This window comes from Equus quagga, chromosome 11 (assembly GCF_021613505.1).
Source record: "Equus quagga isolate Etosha38 chromosome 11, UCLA_HA_Equagga_1.0, whole genome shotgun sequence".
Classification (NCBI taxonomy): domain Eukaryota; kingdom Metazoa; phylum Chordata; class Mammalia; order Perissodactyla; family Equidae; genus Equus; species Equus quagga.
Window position 1 is genome coordinate 41,917,379 of NC_060277.1, and position 6,000 is coordinate 41,923,378.

The following is a 6,000-nucleotide window of genomic DNA, read 5'->3' on the forward strand; positions in this document are numbered from 1 at the left end:
CTTATTGATTTTTTTCTAAGTAGTACATGCCTTCAGTGTCACAAGCCTTTTGTTTCTTGTTCCTATCTTATGATGCAATCAAGCATTTACAGTACACTGTGGAACAGAGTGGAGTTAGTGGACATCCTTCTCTGTTCCTGATTTTTTTTTTTTTTTTGAGGAAGATTAGCCCTGAGCTAACATCTGCTGCCAATCCTACTCTTTTTGCTGAGGAAGACTGGCCCTGAGCCAACATCCATGCCCATCTTCCTCTACTTTATATGTGGGACGCCTACCACAGCGTGGGTTGCCAAGCAGTGCCATGTCCGCACCCAGGAGCTGAAGTGGCGAACCCTGGGACGCCGAGGTGCAACATGCACACTTAACCGCTGCACCACTGGGCTGGCCCCCCCTCCCTGATTTTAAGCTACTGATTATCGGTCTCTCTCACTGACTTCCAGTTTTCAAGAAAAAGAGACCATGTTTGTCAGTTAGAATGATTTGACTGCAAGAGAGAGCATGCCTGACGAGAGTAGGTTAAATAATAAAAACACATAATAGCTTACATAATAAAAATAGCCGGGCGAGGCTCTTTTCATGGTTCTACTGTCCCACCAGCAGTACTGGCTTTTGTCTTTCTCTTGATTTTGAGGCAGGAGAAAGGGGCAGGGTTTCTCACTGTATTTATTTTGATTTGGGAACAAATTCTGCTCAGCTACCCCTTGAATATCTTTCTCCTTACACGTCATTGATCACAACTGTGTCACAAAGGTGAGGGGCTGGTTACCATACCTAGCATAGACCATTCATGATTCGACCTCTGCGTCTGGGGTTCCTTCCCTGAGTGTGTTGATACCCAAGACATTTAGCAGAGTCGGGGTGTGGGTTATGCCACCAACAAAGTCTACCTGACATTTGTTTGACTCTGTGTTTCCTGTGCCTGGCCATGTGAGGCACATGGTGGATACATTTGGAGGTTTCTTTTCAGCTTATCCCCCTTTGTTAAGAGCTGTCTCCCCACTCATGAGAGTAGACCTCTGCACCCCCACAATTGCACCCCAGCCACAGTGGATTGGACCATTAATTCAGCATATTTATTGGGACTTGATCACCATCAAATTACCATGTTGTACATAGAATACAGTGTAAATGGTGTGCCCTAGAATTGTACTTCCTGGAGATTCTGACCACTGTGCTGGGCCCTGAGGACAGAATGGGGAACAAAGGCAGATGGTCCCGGAGTCTATTGGTGAATAGAGACTGCAACCAAATATTGAATCATTGCTGAGAGAAATGCTCTGAAGGAGTACACGGTGCTATGTAAAGTATGACCGGGGGACTAGGCCAGGAGCAGACCACTGGGCCAAACTCAACCAATCAAATTTCCTTGCCTGGGAATCAAAGATAATAAAAGCTAACACTCATACAGTGCTCACCTTTTCAAATGATTTTACATAGTTTAATGGATTTAATTCTTCCCATGACCCTATTGAGGTATATAACATCATCACTAGTTTAGAGATGAGGAAATTGAGCCACAGAGAGGTTAAGTAACTTGGTGCAGGTCACACACCTAGGTAATGGTGGAGCTAGGATTTGAGCCCAGGTAGCCTGGTTCCAGAACCTGGGCCTGCTATCACTGGGACTGGAGGGTGGGGCAGCCGTCTCCTGCCATCTGGTGGGAAAAGCACAGAAAGCCGGTATTCACGCAGAGAGAGGAGAATGAAGTGAGAAGTACAGAGAAAAGCAAAAACAAGTTCCCTTTCTAATGAAGCCTCAATTATCTCCTGTAATATCCTGAGCCACCTTTACCAGCATTCTCTGAATGTGACATAACTTCTGAACTTCACCACCAGGTATATGATCAGTTTTCATCCATCCGTCCATCCCTCCACTCATAAAGGGCATGTACTGTGTCAGTTAGGATCAGCTCTACTGCAAAGTTCAGAGCACCTTACCTTCAGTGGCTTAAGCAGGACTTCCCAACTGGTTTGCCGCTACCACCTGTGTGCCATAAGTGGGTTACAGATATGGCCAACTTATTGATCCCTCAGCCTTTGGGGCAGCTGGGCAGGGCCTGAGGTGGCCAAAGTCTCTGGGGCAGTCACCTCTGGCTGCAAGCAGCCTATCCATTTAGGTCAACGTGCCATACAAATAGTACCAATTTCTATGTGCGCCACGAATTGGCAAGATGGGGAAGCACTGGCTTAAGGAATGGATTGCTAATTTTCTCATGAAATATGAAGTTTGGGGGCAGGCGTTTCCAGATTTGAGTACAGCAGTTCAGCAAAATCATCTAGGCTCTTTCTCTCTTTATATTCTGCCATTCCCACGACAGGCTTTTGGTCTTCACCACGTTACCCTGCGGTTGCAGATGGCTTCCCTCCCTCCAAGTACAGTGTTCTTCCACAGCTGTGTTCTAAGCAGGAAAGGGTGGTGTCAGGGGCTCTTCTGGTTCATTGCCTCTTTTATTAGGAAGCAAACTCTTTCCTAGAAGTTCCCCAGCAGGATTCCACCTTACTGACCAGATATGAAGGAGTCTCTGAGTTTGAGGCTCTGACTTCTTCCGTCTCTGGTCTGGGAAGCAGGCAAGGGAGAAGGGGCTGGGAGTGGCTGGTAAGTAGCTGACCCACAGTGTCTGCCACTTTCGTAGGTAACATTAAGTGATGTGTGTAAGTGATAGTTCCTGGATTTCATGCTAGTGGATTTTTAATAAGGTTGTTTGCCTTGGAGAATCTGCTTTCTTTTTTTTTTTGACAAAGATTAGCCCTGAGCTAACTGCTGCCAATCCTCCTCTTTTTGCTGAAGAAGACTGGCCCTGAGCTAACATCCGTGCCCATCTTCCTCTACTTTATATGTGGGACTCCTACCACAGCATGGCGTGCCAAGCAGTACCATGTCCACACCTGGGATCCAAATCGGTGAACCCCGGGCAATGGAAGTGGAACGTGCACACTTTGCTGCGCCACCAGGCTGGCCCCATGAATCTGCTTTCTTGTATCGTTGGATGTACAAATTTGAGTAACTCTCCCAGCCAAAGCAGGGGTTACCAAGTCCAAACTGATCTACAGACATGTGGAGCTGTTAATAACTCTGTTGGGCTGGTTCTATTGTCAAGAGCTTTCTACTCTTGTGTTATGGCACCATTCATGTCAGAAGCTTGTTAAAACTCCATATGAATAGGGGCCAACACAGTGCTGTAGTGGTTAAGTTTGCACACTCTGCCTTGGCAGCCTGGGGTTCATGGGTTTGGATACTGGGCACAGACCTACACACCACTCATCAAGCCATGCTGTGGCGGTGTCCCAAGTACAAAGTAGATGAAGACTGGCACAGATGTTAGCTTAGGGCCAATCTTCCTCACCAAAAAAAAAAAAAAAACTGTATGAATAAAAAGTTAATTTTTTATAGAAGTCCATATTGTAGGAATTCCATCTCACTAGTTTGGGACTTTTCTTGGATAATTACAAATGTCTTTAGTTCATCCATGACTTGCAGTTGGAAAAATTTATTATTTATTCAAAAGACAACATGATAGACATCTAAGAAATGGCCAAAATTACAGGATTAAGGGAGATTGCCTTGTGGCAATATACAGTAACTGGAATGCTAAAAAATCGAGGACCTTGGTTCACCTCCTGCTCCCCATTCCTGTTCCTATCTCAGTTTTACTTATTTTAATAAATGCCCAATTCACCAACTGGGAGGAAATATTTAGAAATTAGATATCTGACAAGGAGTTAATTTCCAAAATATATGAAGAACTTATTCAACTCAACAACAAAAAGATAAACAATCCAATCAAAAAATGGGCAGAGGATGTGAACAGACGTTTTTCCAAAGAAGATATACAGATGGCCAATAGGCACATGAAGGGATGTTCAACATCACTGATCATTAGGGAAATGCAAATCAAAACTACAATAAGACATCACCTCATACCCATCAGACTGGCTATAATTAAGAAGATGAGAAATAATCGGTGTTGGAGAGGATGTAGAGAAAAGGGAACCCTCATACACTGCTGGTGGGAATGCACACTGGTGCAACCACTGTGGAAAACAGTATTGAGATTTCTCAAAAAATTAAAAATAGAAATACCATACAATCTAGCTACTTGATATGTATCCAAAGAACTTGAAATCAACAATACAGGGGCTGGCCCCGTGGCCGAGTGGTTAAGTTCCCGTGCTCCACTGAAGACGGCCCAGTGTTTCATTGGTTAGAATCCTGGGTGCAGACATGGTACTGCTCGTCAAACCACGCTGAGGCAGCATCCCACATGCCACAACTAGAAGGACCCACAACGAAGAATATACAACTATGTACCGGGGGGCTTTGGGGAGAAAAAGGAAAAAAGATAAAATCTTAAAAATATATATATATATAAAGAGACCTATGCACCCCTATGTTCATTGCAGCATTATTCACAATAACCAAGAGTTGGAAGCAACCCTCGTGCCCATCAACTGATGAATGGATAAAGAAGATGTGGTATATATATATATATAGTGGAATACTACTCAGCCATAAAAAAGATGAAATCTTGCCATTTGCAACAAGATGGGTGGACCTTGAGGGTCTTATGTTAAGCAAAATAAGCCAGACCGAGAAAGATACATACCATATGATTTCACTCATATGTGGAAGATAAATAAACACATGAATAAAGAGAAAAGATTAGTGGCTACTAGAGGGAAAGGGGGAGGTGGACAAAAGGGGTAAAGGGGCACATATGTATGGTGGCAGGTAAAAACTGGACTACTGGAGGTCAGCACTATGCAGTTTATACAGAAAATGAAATATAATAATGTACTCCTGAAATTACACAATGTAATAAACCAATATGACCTTAATTAAATTAAAAAAATAAATAAATAAATGCAATTACCATACATCTAGTTGCTCAAACCAAATGCCTGGGAGGAGTCCTTGTTCTGACCACCCACATTAAATAAGCTATCAATAAGTCTTATCTATTCTACCTCTGAAATTTATGTCAAGTCTATCCACTGCTCTCTATTTCTGCTGTCTCCACTCCTTTCTCTTATGGACTACTACAGTGACCTCCTAACTGTTACTTCTGCTTCCACTCTTAAATCTATGATCCATTTTCCCCACATTAGCCAGAATATGTGCATCAGTTATCTACTGCTGTGTAACAAAACACCCCAAATCTTAATGGCTTTAAAAAACAACCATTTTAATTTGCTCATGATTCTGTGGGCTTGCTGGAAACCAGCAAAACAGCAAGTCTGTGTTCCATGTGGCGTGGGCTGGACTTGCTCATGTGGCTGCAACTTGGGCTGGAGAATCCAAGATGATGTCACTCACATCTGGCCCCTCAGCTGGGACAGCAAGAATGCCAGGGGCTCTCTCCTCTTGTGCTCTGGCATCCTCAGGGCCTCGCTGTCTGTGGGGCCTCTCCAGCCAGCTAGCCCAGACTTCTTCTCATGGTGGCTCAAGGCCTCCCAGAAAGTGAAAAAAGGAAGCAGCAAGGGCTTGTAGGGCCCAATCTAGGAAGTTGCACAGTATCACTGTCACTTCCACCACACTCTGTTGGTTAAAGCAAGTCACAGAGCCTGCCCACATGCAAGAGGAGGGAAAATAGGTAGGAGGAGTGGCAAAGTCTTATTTGCAAAAGGGCATGTGGGTGGCATGGATGGTTGTGGCTGGCTTTGGAAACAATCTACCAGCATGTGCTTTTAGAAAAGTAAAGCACACATTTCACCTCTCTGCTTAAAACTCTTCAATGCTTCCAGTGACGCTTAGAATAAAACCCAAACTGCTTATCCTGGCTGAAAAGACTACTTGTCCCTCATGCCTACCGCCCTGCCCCTCTCTCATCACACCGACATTTCGGACATTTCGTTCCTCCAACACCAAGCCCGTTCCCTTCTCCTTCGCTTTTCCAACTGCTGAGACAGCTCCAGGGGAACACGCTCCATCTGACTTTCACTTTGCTATCTCCTTCTCATGGTCAACTCAAATGTCACCTTTTTAGAGAGGTCTTCTCTGGTT